The sequence below is a fragment of the Triturus cristatus genome, chromosome 2_1, assembly GCF_964204655.1.
Source record: "Triturus cristatus chromosome 2_1, aTriCri1.1, whole genome shotgun sequence".
In the NCBI taxonomy this organism is placed as follows: Eukaryota; Metazoa; Chordata; class Amphibia; order Caudata; family Salamandridae; genus Triturus; species Triturus cristatus.
The window spans coordinates 385,846,642-385,866,974 of record NC_140581.1 but is presented as its reverse complement, the minus strand read 5'-3'; the positions used below and the strand labels follow the sequence as shown (position 1 = coordinate 385,866,974).

General features: G+C 43.1%; 1 long non-coding RNA gene across 1 annotated transcript in view; it reads left to right on the top strand.

Annotated features, from left to right (window-relative positions):
- The window catches only part of LOC146865351 (uncharacterized), a 1,546,523-nt gene extending 1,529,575 nt beyond the window's left edge, over positions 1 to 16,948 (top strand). The window contains exon 9 of the long non-coding RNA XR_014970088.1: positions 13,930 to 16,948. This is a non-coding gene — a long non-coding RNA (uncharacterized LOC146865351). The remainder of the gene's footprint in view (positions 1 to 13,929) is intronic.
- The last annotated feature ends 3,385 nt before the right edge of the window (positions 16,949 to 20,333 follow it).

Below are 20,333 nucleotides of genomic sequence, written 5' to 3'. Positions count from 1 at the left end.
GATGTCATTTCAGATGTCATCAGTGATGTCACTGACCATGTCAAGAGTGATGTAATATGTGACGTCATCAGCAGTGCATTGCGGGGGCGCGAGGTATAGTTAGCTGAACTAACTATAACGGGGGAATTTCTAGGGTTTTGTACGAGGTTTTGTACGAGGGAAATGTCCAGCTAACTATAACGCCCCTGAAACCTATGTTTTTTTCAGTGAATTTCTAAGGTTTTTTAAATGCCAATTCCTAACTATAACGCCCCTGAAACCTATGGTTTTTTCAGTGAATTTCAAAGGTTTTTTAAATGCTAATTCCTAACTACATCAGGCCTGAAACCTATGGTTTTTTCAGTGAATTTCAAAGGTTTTGTAAATGACAATTTTGAATGTATTAATTGTTATACTGATTTTTTTTATACTGATTTACTATATTTTTAAACTATTAATTTTTAGATATATTTTTTTAATTACATTATACATTACAATACAAAATATACTTTCTCAGAATGAATTACTTTAGTTTAAATACTTGGCAAATAGGCAACAGACTTTTAAGTACAGTAGTTACAGTTGTTGCAATGGGCAACACAATTTCAAACACAAAGCAACATTGAGCTCAATGTGAATTTCTAGTGAAATGCAATTAGTTACCTTATGGATTACTTTTCTAACCACAGGACTGGATCCTAGATTCAGTCCTTGGACATCTCCTGTAAAGAGTTGAGTAAAAGCGCTTTGGTTACAGTAGTTATTTTTAAGGAATATTATTGTATTTTAAAAGTTGACACTTACAAATATTTTCACATAGAATCACCAATGTTATCCTATGGCAGAAAATTCACTTAGCAGGTAAGTAGTGTTATCATTACTTTTTCTTACTCAGTGGTGGATCCTGGATCCAACACTGGCCAACCTCCTGTAAACAGTTGAAAGAATGTGTTTAAGTCATACAGACGATTTTTTAGGAATATTTTTAGTTTGTGAAAATAGACACTTAGAAACTTTTCTGGTGAAAACCACACAATGGATTCCTACGGAAGGAAATACAAGTTACTGGTAAGTACGCTTAGAATTACTTTTCAGGGTCAGTGCTGGGCTAAAAGATGCAGCCCTGGGTTCTCTCCTGATAACAGGTGAGTAAATCGGAATTCGTAGTTCGGCTGATTTTAGAGGAATATTTGTACGTTTCAAAATTGACAGAAAATTTTCTGCTGAAAATCACACAATGGATTCCTATGGAAGGAAATACAAGTTACTGGTAAGTACGCTTAGAATTACTTTTCAGGGTCAATGCTGGGCTAAAAGATGCGGCACTGGGTTCTCTCCTGATTACAGGTGAGTAAATCGGAATTCGTAGTTCAGCTGATTTTAGAGGAATATTTGTACGTTTCAAAAATGGGCACTTAGAAAATTTTCTGGTGAAAACCACACAATGGATTCCTATGGAAGGAAATACAAGTTACTGGTAAGTACGCTTAGAATTACTTTTCAGGGTCAGTGCTGGGCTAAAAGATGCAGCCCTGGGTTCTCTCCTGATAACAGGTTAGTAAATCGGAATTCGTAGTTCGGCTGATTTTAGAGGAATATTTGTACAATGGTAAAGGAAGGGGGTGACGTGTGCAAATACGCCCTCTGGCGCGTTTTAAGTTGGGGAATTAATTTCTCTTCAATCATGCGGTCCCCTGGGGGCCAACTAGCCCACCAGGTACCGCCAGTATGCGTCAGGGAGCTGCGTTGCAGAGCGGTGTTCAGAGGCCACGCCCCTTTTTACAACACTCTGCAACGCAGCTCCGTGGCGCTTCCTGGAGGTACCTGGTGGGCTAGTTGGCCCCTAGGGGACCTCTGGATTGAAGAGGAATTAATTCCCTAAATTAAAACGCGCCACAGGGCGTGTTTGCACACATATCACCTCAGGCCCCGCCCCCTACCTTCACCACTGTGCAAACGCGCCCTGTGGCGTGTTTTAAGTTGGCGAATTAATTCCTCTTCAATCATGCGGTCCCCTGGGGGCCAACTAGCCCACCAGGTACCTCCAGTATGCTCCAGGGAGCTGCGTTGCAGAGCGGTGTTCAGAGGCCACGCCCCTTTTTACAACACTCTGCAACGCAGCTCCGTGGCGCTTCCTGGAGGTACCTGGTGGGCTAGTTGGCCCCTAGGGGACCTCTGGATTGAAGAGGAATGAATTCCCCAACTTAAAACGCGCCACAGGGCGTGTTTGCACAGTATCACCTCAGGTCCCGCCCCCTACCTTCACCACTGTGCAAACGCACCCCGTGGCGCATTTTAAGTTGTGGGATTAAGTCCCCTTGAATCCTGATGTCCCCTAGCGGCCAACTAGGCCACCAGGTACCTCCAGTAAGCGCCACGGAGCTGCGTTGCAGAGAGGTGTAAAAAGGGGTGTGGCCTCATTACACCTCTCTGCAACGCAGCCCCCTGGCGCATACTGGAGGTTCCTGGTGGGATAGTTGGCCCCCAGGGACCCTCAGTATTCAAGGGGAATTAGTTCCCCATCTGCAAACGTGCCATGGGGCGTGTTTGCCGAGTGGTGTAAGGAGGGGGCGTGGCCTCCGGCCCGATCCTGATCTTTTCTGCCGGCATTGCTTTTCGACATGGGGAGCAGCTAACATGCTGCTCCGCATGTGGAAAAGCAATCAGCTTTGCTTCATTGAAGCGAGAGCAGGTTTCCCTGCTCTCGCTTCAATGAAGCAAAGCAGTTTGCAATGACAGGGTGGGAGCCGTGAGGCTCCCGCCCTGTCATTGCAAACAGCAGTGTTCCGGGGGTGGGCACCCCGGGACACTGCAGGAGCCGGCCCTGGGGGGTGGCAGTCCCCAGGGCCATCATTGGCCCCCCCACCCATTTTCTATAAGCCCCGGGGGGTGGTGGTCCCCGGGGCTGGGGGGGGCCGTGAGCCCCCCATATAGTATCTCTGACCCCTGGGGGGTGGCGGTCCCCGGGGCAGTGTGGGGGGGATTGGGACCCCCCCACACTTTTTTATTTCTGCCCCCGGGATTTGGCCCCCCCGGGGGCCAATTACCAAAGAAGCGCAGGAGCCCCGCACTTCTTTTTTTAAAATTTTCGGCCGAAATTCACGCTGGGTGCGCGAATCTCGCATTGCTTTTCGACATGGGGAGCAGCTAACATGCTGCTCCCCATGTGGAAAAGCAATCAGCTTTGCTTCATTGAAGCGAGAGCAGGTTTCCCTGCTCTTGCTTCAATGAAGGAAAGCAGTTTGCAATGACAGGGTGGGAGCCGCGAGGCTCCCGCCCTGTCATTGCAAACAGCAGTGTCCCGAGGGTGGGCACCCCGGGACACTGCAGGAGCCGGCCCTGGGGGTGGCGGTCCCCAGGGCCATCATTGGCTCCAGGAGGGGGGCCGCGTGGCCCCCTCCCACACGGACAAGTTGCCCCGGGGGGTGGCGGTCCCCGTGGCTGGGGGGGCCTGAGAGAACCCCATTGCAAATACTTTCAAGCCCCGGGGGGTGGCGGTCCCTGGGGCTGGGGGGGCTGCGAGCCCCCCCACCCATTTTCTATAAGCCCCGGGGGTGGTGGTCCACGGGGTTAGGGGGCCGTGAGCCCTCCCATATAGTATCTCTGAGCCCCAGGGGGTTGCGGTCCCCCACACTTTTTCATTTCTGCCCCCGGGATTTGGCCGCCCCGGGGGCCAATTACCAAAGAAGCGCGGGAGCCCCGCGCTTCTTTTTTTTAAATATTCGGCCGAAATTCGCACTGGGTGCGCGAATCTCGCCGATTATTTTTAAAAAAAATACTTTTTTTGGCCCTGGGGGTCCTTGTGGGACCCCCTGAGCAGGCCTAGGGGGTCAGGGTGTTTCTACCCTGCCCCCTTGTCGCATTTTGCGCCTTTGTTTTTGTGCTCTCTTGTGCCTCGGTTCTACCGAGGCACAAGATGGCTGCAAACACTTCCTGATTCAGAGTGTTGGCAGCCAATTAGCATTCAGCTCGTGCTCGGGAGGGTTCGGGGAGGGTGCGGGGAGGATCCGCGGATCCTCCCCGGCCATAGATATCACTAACTTTTAACTCTAATTTTCTCAAGAACTACTGAACGGATTTACACCATTTAAGCAATAGGCACGAGTCTGAACTGAGGACTACCTCCTTGCCAAATTTGGTGTAATTCCGTTCAGCAGTTCGGGCTGTAGCTGTGACAACAGGTCCTATGGGAAATTGCATGGGGAAAACGCGTTTTGGGACCCCCCTTTTTTCTCAGCCCCCGCTTGACGAATCACCACGAAACTTTCAGGGTAGGAGCGGAGCGGAGCTGGCCAAAAGTTTGGAAAATTTCGCGAAGATTCATCAACCGACGCCAAAGATATTCCCTATGGAAAATAGGTCCTAACTATAACTATCTACTGGCGACCGCCAGTAGATAATATATATATATATGATGTGATCAAGTCCCCAGGGAGGGACGAAACGCGTAATGGCTGCCGTCTCTGTTTGTGAGATGCGTTAAATAAACCGAGCGGAATTTTCAAGGATTTTGTGGTCCGTGCTCTGGGATTATATATATATATATATATATATATATATATATATATATATATATATATATATATATGACAAGCACAATCCTGAAGCGATCCCACTTCCGATCGAAAAAGCAGGTACGGACCACAATATGGGAAAAGTTCTTCTTTTATTGTTGCAGATAAAGAGGTTTCTGTGCAAAATTATAAATAAAGCAAGTGCTCAGCATGACGCGTTTCGACTGCCCACCGGCAGTCTTGATCACATGACGCGCTGAACCTATCAGTGTGAATATATAGTGTGGAACCAACCAAAAGCACATAATCACATGATGTATTCAATTTGTGATTGATTTAAAGGCACAGTGCATGTCGATTTAAAAGGCCAACAGCTCAATACATATACATTTAATTTTCATGTCATTTTTCCTCTCCTGTATATTCTATTTCATACAACGAAACAATACTGGCATAGTGCTCCATAATGTTATTTTCTGTAATATTAGGGAATTATCAGATCCTCCATTCTCAATAACAATCTAATGTGAATTTGTAACATAAATAGCCCAATGCTTATATTAAGTTTAAATAAACTTCAAATTCCATTAATATCTACACTCTTTGTAATTGGCCTTTTTTATATAAAAGTCTCGACATTTAAAACTTCAATTAATCCATACATCAATATGTGCCAAAATATAAATAAAGTGCAAGTGCATAAATAAACCATACAACCAAACAATATACATAATAATAACACCATGTAGCAGCATAAATGAAGAGATGCCCCTCCAATTCTTCTTTTCTTACAATTGATCTTAATTCATTTTCAAGGTTTTTTTTTTGATGATTTTATGAAATAAATCCGTGAATCTAATAAAAAAGAGAAAAAATGCATTTTTGCTTTTTGATCAAATAAAAAATATTAAAGTCATAATTTAGTACTCAAACATCATGTCTTATTGAAGACTAATAATCCATAATTTTAAACTCCTCAATATTCATTTGAGTTTTAAATTGTATTTTATAAGATGATCTACTCAAAATAAATTAAATCAGCCGGCAAGAACCCCGCCAACCTGACAAAATCTAAAACCATAGATACAATCAAGTAAAATGAGAATAGTGCCGCAAGATTTATCAATTTCATAAAGTTACAAGATAACAAATAGTAGCTAATGATCTAGAAAAATGAATAAATATAGTAAAAATCACTATAAAAAAAGGTTTTTCTATACAGATAAAATGTCAAAGCTAAAAAAATCGGCAATATTCTCACCCATACTGTGGAAAAGTGGATTTCCCTGATCAGTTATGTCCCCTATCTTGGACCCCAACGGTTTTATATGCATGCTACAAGTACATGTATGTTCTCTCCAGTTCCAGTTTAGAAGACGCAAATACATGTGCGTCCATCGTCAACATGTTCTCTGTCAGATCCGCCATCAATGGGCTGGATAGTCGATTCCTAAGTAGGAAAGGCCACCGACTTTATATGGCTCAGTTACTCCATTTTTACAGTTCAGGCAAGTAGGCCCGATTCTGTCCTCGAAGCCTTTCTCTGCTCTCTGTCTCTGACAAGCGTCAGCTTGAGCTTGCATCTGTATCCATGAACTTTGTCCTATTTCCTGTGCAGCTAACGATGCCTGCCTCGGCCAGTTTAGCCTGTCTGCCAAGAAGCTGTATTTCACCTTCGAATTATCTATTTTGCTCTTCAGCCGATGCATTCCTGTCTAGTGATTTAGGTAAACATTTCCTTTAGCTCTCGTGCAAAGGGCTGTCCTCCTGCAAGTAATTCATAGCCCAGTTGCCATGGAAAGTTTTCTGCCTCTCGCATCTCACATAGACACTTAGACGCTTATACACGCACACACAGTTAGTATAGAATAGATTCTGTCCGAGAGTCCTTCCTTGTGGATAACATAGTTCTTTAAACATAAGATGTTAGATATGATTTAGGATTAGGTTGACTTGACCTCTTAGACTTTTCGTCTCCACACGTAGAGTCAGTGACGAGGCCCCTTCACCCCCCTAGTTACACGTCAAATACACGTCATGCTGCTGCGCGCGCATCTATGTCAAGTATTATCTTATAGAACCACCTATATTTGATAACGTTAACCAATTATGTTTCTTTTTACTCCTTATTACGCCTAGTTTCGTTTACGCAATCAATATGTCACTTTTCTTATCAAATGTTACGCCTCCTACATTCGTTTTCATTATAATGTAATAACTATAAAAATGTATGTATATCAATAAAGAATGGTACTTCACTTCCTGAACCTTGCTGGTGACGGAACCTGAAGGCCGCTACTCGAGTAGGCCATTTTGGAATAAAGCCCATTCAGAAACCTCTATTACCACGGATTCTGCCTCTCATTATTCTGAGCTATTTGTTTAAAGTCCTAGCATGAAATTCCGATCGATAATGGATAAATATATTTTATTTACCACATAATGGCGCCCGAATAGGGACACTTTCTCATCTCACGCGCCGGCGGTGCGTTGCAGGCCCGGTCTCCTGCCATAGCTGGACGGACCATAACGCGTACCAGCAGGATTTCCTGTAGCTCCCTCCGGTCAAGCGGGGGCGACTGAGGCTGCGATCAACCCAGACGAGGCGGTGAGAAGCGCAAAGTATCCCGACCAGAGCCTAGCTGAGAGAGCAAGATCCGAGGTATACAGAGGCCCACCAGGTTTCCGAAGTCCCGATGTCCAGAGGGTCCGATGTCCGAAATCAAGTCCAGTGTCCGAGGCCTTTCGTTGTGAGCTACTTGGTGAGTACCATCGCCGGGGAGGCATGTTGACGTGCACATAGGTTGTGCCGGTCAAGACGGATTTGGGTACACAAATCCGGTCTGCACTGTTTAGCAGTGTATATGTACTGTTTAGCAGTATATCAAGTAATCCGAAGTATTCAGTTATTGTCAAGAATTCAGCGTGGTGATTAGTTAGGCAGACTGTCATCATTGTCGGCCATTGTTAAAAATATTTAATGTTTAATGTTTAAAGTATTCAGAAATGTCTTGCATATTGTGGTATGAATGATTGTTCATTGTTCACTGTTCATTATTGTGTTTTTTCGTATTAAGTAAGTTCAAGAGTAAGTATCAGATCAGTTGTCAATATGCCGCTCTTCTCGAAGTTAAGACAGATTACTACCAGAAAAGGGGTGCTTGAAGAAGCAGTTCCTATTCCTCCTAGGGACACTCCAGGGCATTTCATGTACCATAAGCATGGCTTAGATGCCATATTGTTTCTTGATCTATGGGTAGATTATACCAAGGGATTACCGGAAAGTCAAAGGTGGCCCGCAGCGGGAACCTGGGATGCAGAGTGCATCATGAAAGTGGAGGAAGAGTTATGGAAAAGAAAGGTCAGACAGTCACAGAAAGACGCTGTTGAGTTATGGCGTAAAGAATCTCATAGACGAACAGAAAAAGCACGTAGACAAGAAGAGAGGAGTAAAGAAAGTTCAAATAAAGTTCAAGAAAATCTATTAATTGAGGAAGGTATCCGAGTGAAATCAGAACAAGTAAATAGACAAAGAAATGCTCTTATGAATGGTATGTATCCCCTTCTAGCCGAAGGACTACCTAAGGCTGCTCCAGAGATGCCAAAAGACTTGCCACCCCCATTATTTCCAATTAAGGTACATCCAAAAGGGCATCCCAGAACCGCAGAAGATGTTTTTCTTTCCTCATATCTAGACGACGCAGCTCCCGAGTATGCTAACGCCACACCACATAGACCGTCTGGCGGAGGGGTTCAGCGTCAGGATCAGGTATCTGTCCCCGTGCAACAGCAAGTCCCGATACAAGCTTCGGCAAGCACATCTGTTTCCGCATCTGTCTCCGCAGTCGACTCTACAGAGGTATCGACACCCATAGTTGCTGTGTCACGTTCAACGAACCCATTCACACCCGACGCCCCAGATAGGGCCACGGGAGGTGCTAGCAGTACCTTTACACCACCCAGAATAAATAAACTTGTTTTTCAAGAGTCAGCGCATGCACGTACGCCCAAACTTATAAATACCCGTACGCTTAAGGAGCTTATGGTGGATTGTAGATATGATCCGGTGCCTGGTAGAGAGGATGAAATGATTATAACATCATTACGTATTAGACGAGCTGCGTCATTTTTAGGAAGGTTGCCAGGAATGGCCGCTCATCTAGATAACATATATCATTTTATCCAAACAGGGAAAGATCCTGAATGTATTAACAGAGCTATGGAATACCAGAAAGTCGAGATACAGGCAGAATTGTTACGTTTTCTTATAAATTGTGTGATCAGAAATCAAGACCGACCGGGGGTAGACCCGGAAGTAATGCAAACTCTTACTAGATGGAGTCAGAATATATCCGAGGGAAAACATGATAAACAGGGAAGTATAATAGCCATGTGCCGAAAAATTAGGAAAGAAGTAGAACACATACATGCAGAGAGATTGGGAACAGACGAGTTTGAGCAAGATGAAGTGTCCGAATCAGGGAATTCCGCAAGACAGGCAGACACCATAGCCTATGTGGGCAGAGGAAGGTCCTGTAATAATACCGGAGGTCTTTCTGATCCGATACACTCTACGCATCCAACAATAATAAATATGAAATCTCCCGAGCGTTTGTTTCAAGCCGCAGATAAAATACTCCGGGAACGAAGGGGTTATCACCTCCTCGATTCTATGGACGAACAAGAATTAGCAAGGGCAGCTGTTCATTGGATGGACAGTCCTGGTAAATATGGTGACGTGACAGTCGCACACGCGTTTTTGAACCTCAGTCCCGACGAACAATGTTTAGCTGGGATCTATATGATCCAGCAACTTCTTATACAATATAAGAGCCAACATGCTGATCCTGGTCCCTTACCTAATATGTTAACCGAACTTCTCATGAATAGATGGAGAGGATCCAGTAACAAGTTAATCAAAGAAATACTAATGTCACGTAAACAGTACGTTCTTTTAGTAAATACGGATCCTTTCTCGATTCCCAACAAAGAAGGAACACCATACTATATGGATAGACAGAATCCTTTACGAGAGGTGCACCCAATAAAGGGCGATGATAATGAGTTTCATCGTGTATTTGTTTATACACCCATATCGAAAATGGAATTATTAGAAATGAAGAAAGTAGTACCCAGTCATGACAAAGACCCAGCGGGTTTCCACCGAGAAATTAAAGACATGTTACTGATGGGAGAGTATACCTTTCCTGATATTATGACAATACTAAAGGTGCTTTTACCTGCTGGCATTTATGAAAAATTGAAAGAAAAAGAGTGGGAAGTGGGAGACCAAAAAATAGATTGGACAGCATTAGCAGCGGAAGAAAGGGATCGAACTGCAGGGTCAGGGCTCGGGGATAAAGTTAAACTGTTACCAGGTTTACTAGTACAGGTATTGCCACGTTTACTAGCGACGAAAAAGGAAGATTGGGGTGCAATCTCAGCCTGTAAACAAAAGCAAGATGAAGACACAAGTGATTATTATGCTCGATTTGAAAAATGTTTTGGTATAAATAGTGGTATAAAAGCAAGTAGTGACTCATATCCACATTTGTTTGTGACTAAATTGGTGGAAAATGCGTTACCTCCAGTGAAGAATAGAATATTGAAATTCGAGAGTACCTGGCAAAGTAATACTCCGTCACAAATGCTACAAATGTTACAGTATCATCACAATAGAATTAGGGATGAACAAGAACACGAGCATAGACGCATGAAGGACACTAAAATGAAAATGCTAGTTTCTCAGACAGTGCCAGCGGATGGTCACAAAAAGGGTACGACACATTCTGGAGACTCTGCAGTTCCTGTAAAAGGAACCTGCAATTACTGTAAACAGCCAGGCCATCATGTACACGATTGTCAAGTCCTGAAACGTAATATAGCCTCAGGTATTGCAAAAGAGAGACCACGATTAGTTAGACAAGATCAGAGTGAACAAGGAACTATGCAGCATGGACAGTCCATGCCAGTTCAGCAACAGTCTATGCCAGCCGCACAACAGTCCATACAGTTCGTGCCAGCTGCACCACCGTTGCCTGCTACTGCCACACAAGTAACTTCACGACAAATGTATCAGACCGCACAGTACGAATACCCTGAGTATCAACGCTACGCATGAAGCAGCCTAGAGAGGGAAATTGACTTACCCCTTATCGAGATTCCAGTGGATCAAGAAGGACCTTATGTCCATAGTGAATTATTAGGTCATGACAGAAAATTTTTACTCGATACAGGGGCAAGTCGAACGACCATAAAAAGTAGTGAAGTTCCAGGGGCACCCCTCTCAGGCTCTCAAAATGTTTCCCTTGGTTTTTCAGGAAAGCCTATTGTTAATGAAGTAACACAGCCACTTCCGCTTACGATTGGTCCCTTGACACGAACTACTGATTTATTGCTTACCAAATCATGTCCAGAAAACTTGTTAGGTATAAAGACATTGAAAGCCCTAGGGGCTATTATTTGTTGCTCTCCGGAAGGAGTAAGATTGTTTTTACGTGATTTTAAAGGTCATTATGTATCCAGAGACATGGATTCCCGATTACAGAACTTACCAGCGCATCTATGGGCACAAGGCCCTACTGATGTTGGTTGCATGAACATTACACCATATCGAGTCACACTGAAGGCAGGAGTAGTATTGCCACGAATGCGACAATACAAGTTACCACCGGATGCTGTAGCGGCTTTACTGAAAATAATTGACGAGCTAGTTGCGCTAGGAGTGGTTGTAGAAACCAACTCCAATGTGTGTAATTCACCGATAATTCCGATTCTTAAACGAACTGATCCTATGGCCCCACCAGTATATCGATTAGTTATTGATTTGCGTGAATTAAACAAATGCATTGTGCCACAATTTCCCGTGGTCCCCGATATTTCATCATTATTGACAGCCATTGATTCTCAAGCTACATTCTTTACCGTAATTGATCTCAAGAATGCCTTTTTCAGCGTCCCAATAGATCCGGAAAGCCAATACCTATTCGGATTTAGCTTAAATGGACGAAGCTTTAAATTCACACGCGCTCCCCAAGGATTTACAGAAAGCCCCAGCATCTATAGCCAAGCACTGAAACGAGAACTTGACAGTATACACATGCCAGTTAACACCGCATTGCTTCAATACGTTGATGATCTGCTGATCACCGCACGAAGTGAACCCGAATGTGAAAAAGCATCACTGACAGTTTTAGATTTTCTAGCCGACAAGGGGCACAAGGTGTCCCCTTCTAAGCTGCAATTCTGTGTTCAGCGAGTTATTTATCTTGGTCACTCGCTGTCCAAGGAGGGAAGGCAGCTTACACCTGACCGCATTCAGTTAATTGCAAACATGCCAATACCGCAGACACAAAAGGAAGTACGGGCTTTCATAGGCCTCACTTCATATTGTAGGCAGTGAATCCCTCAATATGCATTTCTAGCGAAGCCACTCATTCAGTTGACATCACAGGAGGCAGCCACGTCGACTGTCCTCCCTTGGACTCAGGAACACACACTAGCTTTTGAGAGCTTAAAGAAAGCTCTATGCCAAGCACCTGTTTTAGCGACACCATGTTACAGCAAACATTTTACACTCTTTGTTACCGAACGCGAAGGTACTGCCTTGTCAGTACTCACTCAGGACCAAGCAGGATCACGCAAGCCATGTGCTTATTTTTCCAGTACATTAGATCCCGTAGCTCAGGCTTTGCCTGCGTGTCTGAAATCAGTAGCAGCAACAGCTTTAGCAATCAGACAAAGCGATGCCATAGTGTTAGGACATCCATTGACAGTACAAGTACCACATGCAGTGGAAGTTCTCGTGAACCGAACACAAACACAACACTTGACCATAGCAAGACTTACTGGTTACGAACTGACACTATTTCAGCCACACATAGAAATCAGACGTTGTAATACACTGAATCCTGCTACACTTTTACCAGTAATTGGAACCGACCCACTAGCTCATGATTGTGTCGAAGTTATTGAAATAAAGACAAAACCCAGACAAGACTTAACAGACGTTCCATTGTTAGATCCAGACCTGACGTTGTATGTAGACGGTTCGTGCATGAGGACAAGTACAGGAAATCTAGTTGCCGCATACGCAGTCACTACAGACACCGAAGTTATTGAAACAAACTGTATAGATACTTTGTCAGCCCAAGCAGCAGAACTTGTTGCTCTAACACAAGCTTGTATTCAAGCCACAGACAAGAAAGCCAACATATATACTGATTCACGTTATGCATTCGGAGTCGTACATGACTTCGGGGTGCTTTGGAGAGAGAGAGGTTATTTGACTTCTCATGGAACCCATATTCAGCACGGGTCCCTCATTCATGCTTTGTTAGACGCAATTCATTTACCGACTGCAATATCAATTATGAAATGTAAAGCACACACGAAGGTTACTGATATCATTTCTCAAGGCAATGATTTAGCTGACAGAACAGCCAAACAGACTGCTCAGACTCGTACATCCGACATGACAAAGCCGATAGTTCAGACACCAACACAGTGCATGACAATTAAGGATCCCGCACTTGATGTAATTGACATACAGACACATGCGACAGAGGAAGAAATAAAGAAGTGGACTGAACTAGGAGGGATTCAGACAGATCAAGGATGGATGACGAAGGGAAAATCTGTGTGGTTTCTCCCTGATTCCATGGTTCAAGTCATTATAGCTACAGTTCACAGTCCCGCACATTTAGGAGAGAAGGCTATGTTAGACAGCATTCAGCACATTTGGTTTAACAAACATTTACGAGCAGCTGCTAAGCAGAAAGTCCGTACCTGTATGATATGTTGTCAGTTTAATCCAGGGAAGAGTGTCCCCGTAGAACAGGGTGGATTTCAGCCTCCTGATCATCCTTTTGAAGTCCTCCAGATGGATTATATTCAGATGGAACGTTGTCGAGGATTCAAATATGTTCTCGTAGTTGTTTGCACTCTCTCCCGTTGGACAGAGGCGTATCCCGTATCAGATTACACTGCCCCGACTACTGCCAAACAGCTAGTTCGAGAATTCTTCCCACGGTACGGTTTACCACGTGTGGTGTATTCAGATAACGGCCAACCCTTCTCATCCGAATTAATGAAACATGTTTCGCTTCTGCTGGGATATCAGTGGAAATTCCACTGTGTCCGACACCCCGAGGCAGCAGGTCTCGTGGAACGACATAATCAACTTTTGAAAATCAGATTGTCAAAAATATGCCAGGAAAAAGGTGTTGATTGGATAGTAGCCTTACCAGTTGCACTATTTTACATGCGAATGGTACCACACTCTCGAACAGGGCTATCCCCGTATGAGGTGATCTTTGGCAGACCACCAAATATGTGGGGGACGCCTATACCACGTAAAATAACTGATGTTGACTGTAATATGCTGACAGATTACCTGGCTTCCTTGATGTCTGCACTACAATCTTCTCGTTCACAGGTGGTCGCAGCTTTTCCTGACAACACTGAGGTGAAACCCCATGACGTGGTCCCCGGGGATTTCATCCTCGTTCGGAATTTCGATAGGAAAAGCCAATTGGAGCCCAGGTGGAAAACCCCCCGACAGGTCCTGTTGACAACAAGAACAGCCGTGAAGATCGAAGGGAGGAAGGGCTGGATCCATTCCAGCCATATTAAAAAATTTCATGGACTTCCTTCTGATATGAACAATACTTCCCGTGCATCTTCTCCCATTGACTCAAAGCTACCTTTGGCTGAGGCCAGTAGCTCCGAACTCTATAAGCAAAGACTTAGGCCCAGGCCTACACCGTCGGACGATTTGATTGTTTAAGTCCTCTCCAAGGTGAAGCGGTTGAATCTGTCCTGACATGTCTCCTTTAGGCCTGAATCATGAAGAGTCCCGAATCATAATGAAAAGACATACATACCGTAAATTACTGCGTAGCCATTGTATTGTGACTTTATTAATTTTGTTTTTCTTAAGTTTTATAATAGTTACTGCAAGTATATTATTGCATATGTATTATCCTGTTTCTAGGCGTGCTATTAATATAACTGATGAGCATTCTTTTAGTGACCTACCTCCACATGAGTTGTCCTACAGACTTGCGCTGCGTAATAACACTTTCATTAGTATGTTGCATCATTCTCACCAGACTAGTAATGCCACTAATTGTTGGGTGTGTGGTCGATTCCCTCCCTATCAGAATAACAAAGGAGTTCTGCCTTTCTTTCCACATCCATTCACATATAATGGCACCTGTGGAGCATGGTTTAGTTTATTGAATTCCATAGATTCAAACACAGCAGTTTATCAACACCATTGGATATGGGGAAATCTGAATATAGTGTTATACAAAGTCTGCCACCCTGACAAGGAGGGTCACCCCAGTAGAACGGGAACTGACCTAGAAAACGAAGTATATAGATTGGGTAATTTTACACCTAATCTCATGATTTTGAATGTCAAATCCGAAGTTGAACTAATTTTGCCCACTATGTCAGTATTCCCAGTTAAAGGTGAATTCTGTGTAAGAAAAGTTGGTTCCATACCTATGGGCCATAGCAATTGCGTTACTACAGTAGAATATAGTGATGAAGGAAAATCTACATTTAGAGCTTCTCGCCATTCCTACTTTATATGTGGTCAGACGGCATACATGCGTCTACCTCTAGATTGGGATGGTACCTGTTACATTGCATTCCTTCTGCCACCTGTTTTCCTAGCTCCCCCTGATTATTATCGAAATACTCGTTTAGCACACAATAGAGAGCGAAGAGATCTCCCAGTTGTCGATTATACTGAGACGGCGTGGGATAAGTATGTAGATTTCAATAAAGGTATCTTCCCATATATAGGTACAATTACAAATAGTAAGCTAATACGTAGACTAACCAAGACTCTTGAAGCCGTAGTGAATGAGACTATAGCTGCCCTAGGCAATCTGACAGAGGAACAATCAGTGATGAGGATCGTTGTCCTTCAAAATCGACTTGTCCTTGACGTCATCCTGGCCGATAGGGGCGGAGCTTGTAGGGTCATCGGATCCAGCTGCTGCGTATTCATACCAGAAAATTCGCCATCTGTATATAAAGCTATAACCCGCCTTCATAAGATTGTGAGCCAGATACACGAAGATCCAGGCACTTGGACTTGGTCCAGGTGGTTTTGGAGTCTGATATCAACCTGGGGATGGAGAGTTCTATCCTTCCTAGGTATTGGCCTTCTTATACTATTCAGTTGTTGCTTATGCCTGCAAAGTGGACCAGCGATTTGTGGTCTGTGTGCCACATCGTGTATTCCACATCAAGGTTTTCGTTCAAAATGTCGGAAGAAGAAAGAAGAAGAAATGATGCTCCATGAGCAAATCGATGGATTAATGAAGATTGATGTTTCTTGACGGGCAAGTAAGGGGACAAGGAGGGAATGTGGAAAAGTGGATTTCCCTGATCAGTTATGTCCCCTATCTTGGACCCCAACGGTTTTATATGCATGCTACAAGTACATGTATGTTCTCTCCAGTTCCAGTTTAGAAGACGCAAATACATGTGCGTCCATCGTCAACATGTTCTCTGTCAGATCCGCCATCAATGGGCTGGATAGTCGATTCCTAAGTAGGAAAGGCCACCGACTTTATATGGCTCAGTTACTCCATTTTTACAGTTCAGGCAAGTAGGCCCGATTCTGTCCTCGAAGCCTTTCTCTGCTCTCTGTCTCTGACAAGCGTCAGCTTGAGCTTGCATCTGTATCCATGAACTTTGTCCTATTTCCTGTGCAGCTAACGATGCCTGCCTCGGCCAGTTTAGCCTGTCTGCCAAGAAGCTGTATTTCACCTTCGAATTATCTATTTTGCTCTTCAGCCGATGCATTCCTGTCTAGTGATTTAGGTAAACATTTCCTTTAGCTCTCGTGCAAAGGGCTGTCCTCCTGCAAGTAATTCATAGCCCAGTTGCCATGGAAAGTTTTCTGCCTCTCGCATCTCACATAGACACTTAGACGCTTATACACGCACACACAGTTAGTATAGAATAGATTCTGTCCGAGAGTCCTTCCTTGTGGATAACATAGTTCTTTAAACATAAGATGTTAGATATGATTTAGGATTAGGTTGACTTGACCTCTTAGACTTTTCGTCTCCACACGTAGAGTCAGTGACGAGGCCCCTTCACCCCCCTAGTTACACGTCAAATACACGTCATGCTGCTGCGCGCGCATCTATGTCAAGTATTATCTTATAGAACCACCTATATTTGATAACGTTAACCAATTATGTTTCTTTTTACTCCTTATTACGCCTAGTTTCGTTTACGCAATCAATATGTCACTTTTCTTATCAAATGTTACGCCTCCTACATTCGTTTTCATTATAATGTAATAACTATAAAAATGTATGTATATCAATAAAGAATGGTACTTCACTTCCTGAACCTTGCTGGTGACGGAACCTGAAGGCCGCTACTCGAGTAGGCCATTTTGGAATAAAGCCCATTCAGAAACCTCTATTACCACGGATTCTGCCTCTCATTATTCTGAGCTATTTGTTTAAAGTCCTAGCATGAAATTCCGATCGATAATGGATAAATATATTTTATTTACCACAATACCCCGCTAAAAATCCAGAAAAACCAGATAAAATAACGAGCCATAGAAACAGAATAAAAACCCCCATTTTTAACAAAGCCTAAATAAGATTCATCAGCAATTGATAATATTTAATTTGTATTTTGAATTTGAAAATTTTTAAAGATTTTTAAAGAAAGTTGTGCAAATCATCACTATTGTTGAGACCATTTGGCATCCTAGAGTCAAGTAGCATAATAAATTCTGATTCTACTTGTCTTAATCTTTTTTCTCTGTTGCCACCTCTAATATTTTTTGGTACCGAACTGATAACATAATATCTGAGATCATTGAGGTTATTCTTGTGAACGAGTTTTAAATGTCTAGCTACTGGATAATTAGGATCGGAATTAACCACAGCTCTAAGATGTTGCAATATCCGATTAAAAACTTGCAATTTCGCGAAGATTCATCAACCGACGCCAAAGATATTCCCTATGGAAAATAGGTCCTAACTATAACTATCTACTGGCGACCGCCAGTAGATAATATATATATATGATGTGATCAAGTCCCCAGGGAGGGACGAAACGCGTAATGGCTGCCGTCTCTGTTTGTGAGATGCGTTAAATAAACCGAGCGGAATTTTCAAGGATTTTGTGGTCCGTGCTCTGGGATTATATATATATATATATATATATATATATATATATATATATATATATATATATATATATATATATATATATATATATATATATATATATATATATTATCTACTGGCGGTCGCCAGTAGATAGTTATAGTTAGGACCGAGTTTCCATAGGAAATCTGAAAATTCTATTTTGAATAACTTTGGCGCTGGTTGACGAATCCTCGCAAATTTGTCAAAACTAATGGGGCGCTCCGCTCAGCTCCTACCTGAGAAAAAGGGGGGTCCGAAAAACGCATTTTCCCCATGCATTTTCCCATAGGACCTTTAGTCAAAGGTACAGCCCGAACGGCTGAACAGAATTACTTGAAATTTGGCAAAGAGGTAGTCCTCAGGTCAGGCATGTGCCTTTTGCATTTATGGTGTCAATCTGTTCAGTAGTTCCTGAGAAAATTGCAGTTAAAAGTACATAAATATCTATAAGCGCGCACCGTGCGCGCACCCTAACGTGCGCGAGCGTAATTCTGATTGGTGGTTACATGTCAGTCAACATTCGAAATCAGGAAGTGTCGGCCGCCATTTTGTGTGTGACAGTGAAAAAGAAAGGTGGAGAACGTGAAAAGGGGGCAGGGTAGAGAGTTTCTGACCCCCTAGCCTTTGTCAGGGGGTCCCTGAAGGACCCCGCTGGCTGAAAAAAACATTCTTTTTTTTCAAAAATTCGCGGGGTGCGCGCACGGTAAAAAACCCTAAAAAAAAATTTAAAAAAACATTTTAAACGAGCCACTCCATATTACAGGATACAGTCAATCTATAACTATATACATAGGTAGTTTATTGTAAAATAAATATATGAAAAATATAATAATACATACATAAATTAGCATTTAAAAAACCTTACAAATTCACTTAAAAACCATAGGTTTCACACACGTTATAGTTAGGAATTAGCATTTAAAAAACCTTGCAAATTCACTTAAAAAACCATAGGTTTCACACGTTATAGTTAGCTGGACATTTCACTCGTAAAAAACCATTGAAATTCACCCGTTATAGTTAGTTCAGATAACTATAACTCGCACGATCGCCACTCTATCACAAGGATGATGTCATCAGTGATGTTATGAGTGATGTCACTGACCATGTCATGAGTGATGTAATATGTGACGTCATCAGCAGTGGATTGCGGGCGCGCGAGTTATAGTTATCTGAACTAACTATAACGGGTGAATTTCAATGGTTTTTTACGAGTGAACCTATGGTTTTTTAAGTGAATATATATATATATATATATAGTCAGTAGCTGCAAGCTGTAAAATCCCAAGCTTCAAAATAGACATAAGCATGGAATAAAAACCACAAAAGTGCAAATGCATACAGTACACGAGATTTGTAACCAGCATACTAGAACTATTGACTGAAAACTATTGAGTTCCAAAAACAATTAAAAATAAAGCTAGGAGGTTAGTTAGGAACTATATCCGTATAAGTCTATGCAGTAAAAACTAAACAGCATGATCTGCCATGCAGATACAGTTCTAAAATTGACTCTCCTCTAAACTAAAAGTAACTACATACATAAAACATTTTAAAGAGAATTGAGTTGAAAGGAATTACATCAACTACGTATTCATTGCATACCTCCTGCTGATCTACATTTTGCCCAGGAATCTGGCAACTGCAAAAACAATTAGCATACTTAAGTCAGATTTTAGGATGCGTAAAGCATCACTGTTGCAACGGGTAACAAACCGTCTGCATACAGGAGCTATCCACCTGGATCCCAGTCAACGATACCTAGGGCATGCAAAAAAATGATGACTGACAGACTCGGCTGTGAGGGCAAAGCCTGGACAGAGCTGCGATGCAGAGGAAGGCTGGCACCAGGAGGCAGTAAAAGTATTCAAAGGGAGGAAGCCAAATCTAAATTGCATGTAACCCTTCCTATCCTGTATATTTGTGATAGCCTCCAAACATTGCTAAAAAAACACCTTGCAATTTAAACTTCATAAAGTCGAGTGTCAGACGGCCCCAGGATGGATAAGAAATAGAGGACTGCGCCACCCAATCCCAATAATATTTCTTGATCAGTGCTTTACTAGGTAAAGATTCTGAATTTTTAGTTTCCCAAACACCTTCCAGCCCTAAAGTAGTCATCAAAAAATTCAACTTGGTCAGCCAGTCAATTTTCCTATGGCGGTCAAGCGCATGAACCTCATCCAGGGCAGCAGCGTAAGGGTGTAGCTCTGGGGTAGTTTTTAAATGTAACCAAAAAAGGAGGGGGTATAATTGTGTGTTAGCGGGTCTGTAAGAACGGGCACGACTCCTGGTGGGTTTAGAGAGGGTTTTATTTTATGCAGTACTCGTTTCCTTCTTGAAGCCAAGATACAGGCAAAACAAAGCAAAGGAATTGAGGCTGGTCTTTGGTTCCCGGTATTCTCTCCCCTTATATCGGCGTCTTCAAGGTGTCTCTCAGGGGTCTTCTCGGACTCCGGCCTTGGTCCACGGCGTGGGGTTGCTCGAGGTGAAAAGGAAAATGAGGAAAGTGGGTGAGTGTTATGGGGTGGGGTAGTGAAGGAGCACCTCCAAAACGAGTGATGATGGTATAAACTGGGGGAGTGGTAGTGGGGGGTAGGGTAGTAAACCACACAGGACTAGGCAAGGGGCTGTTTCC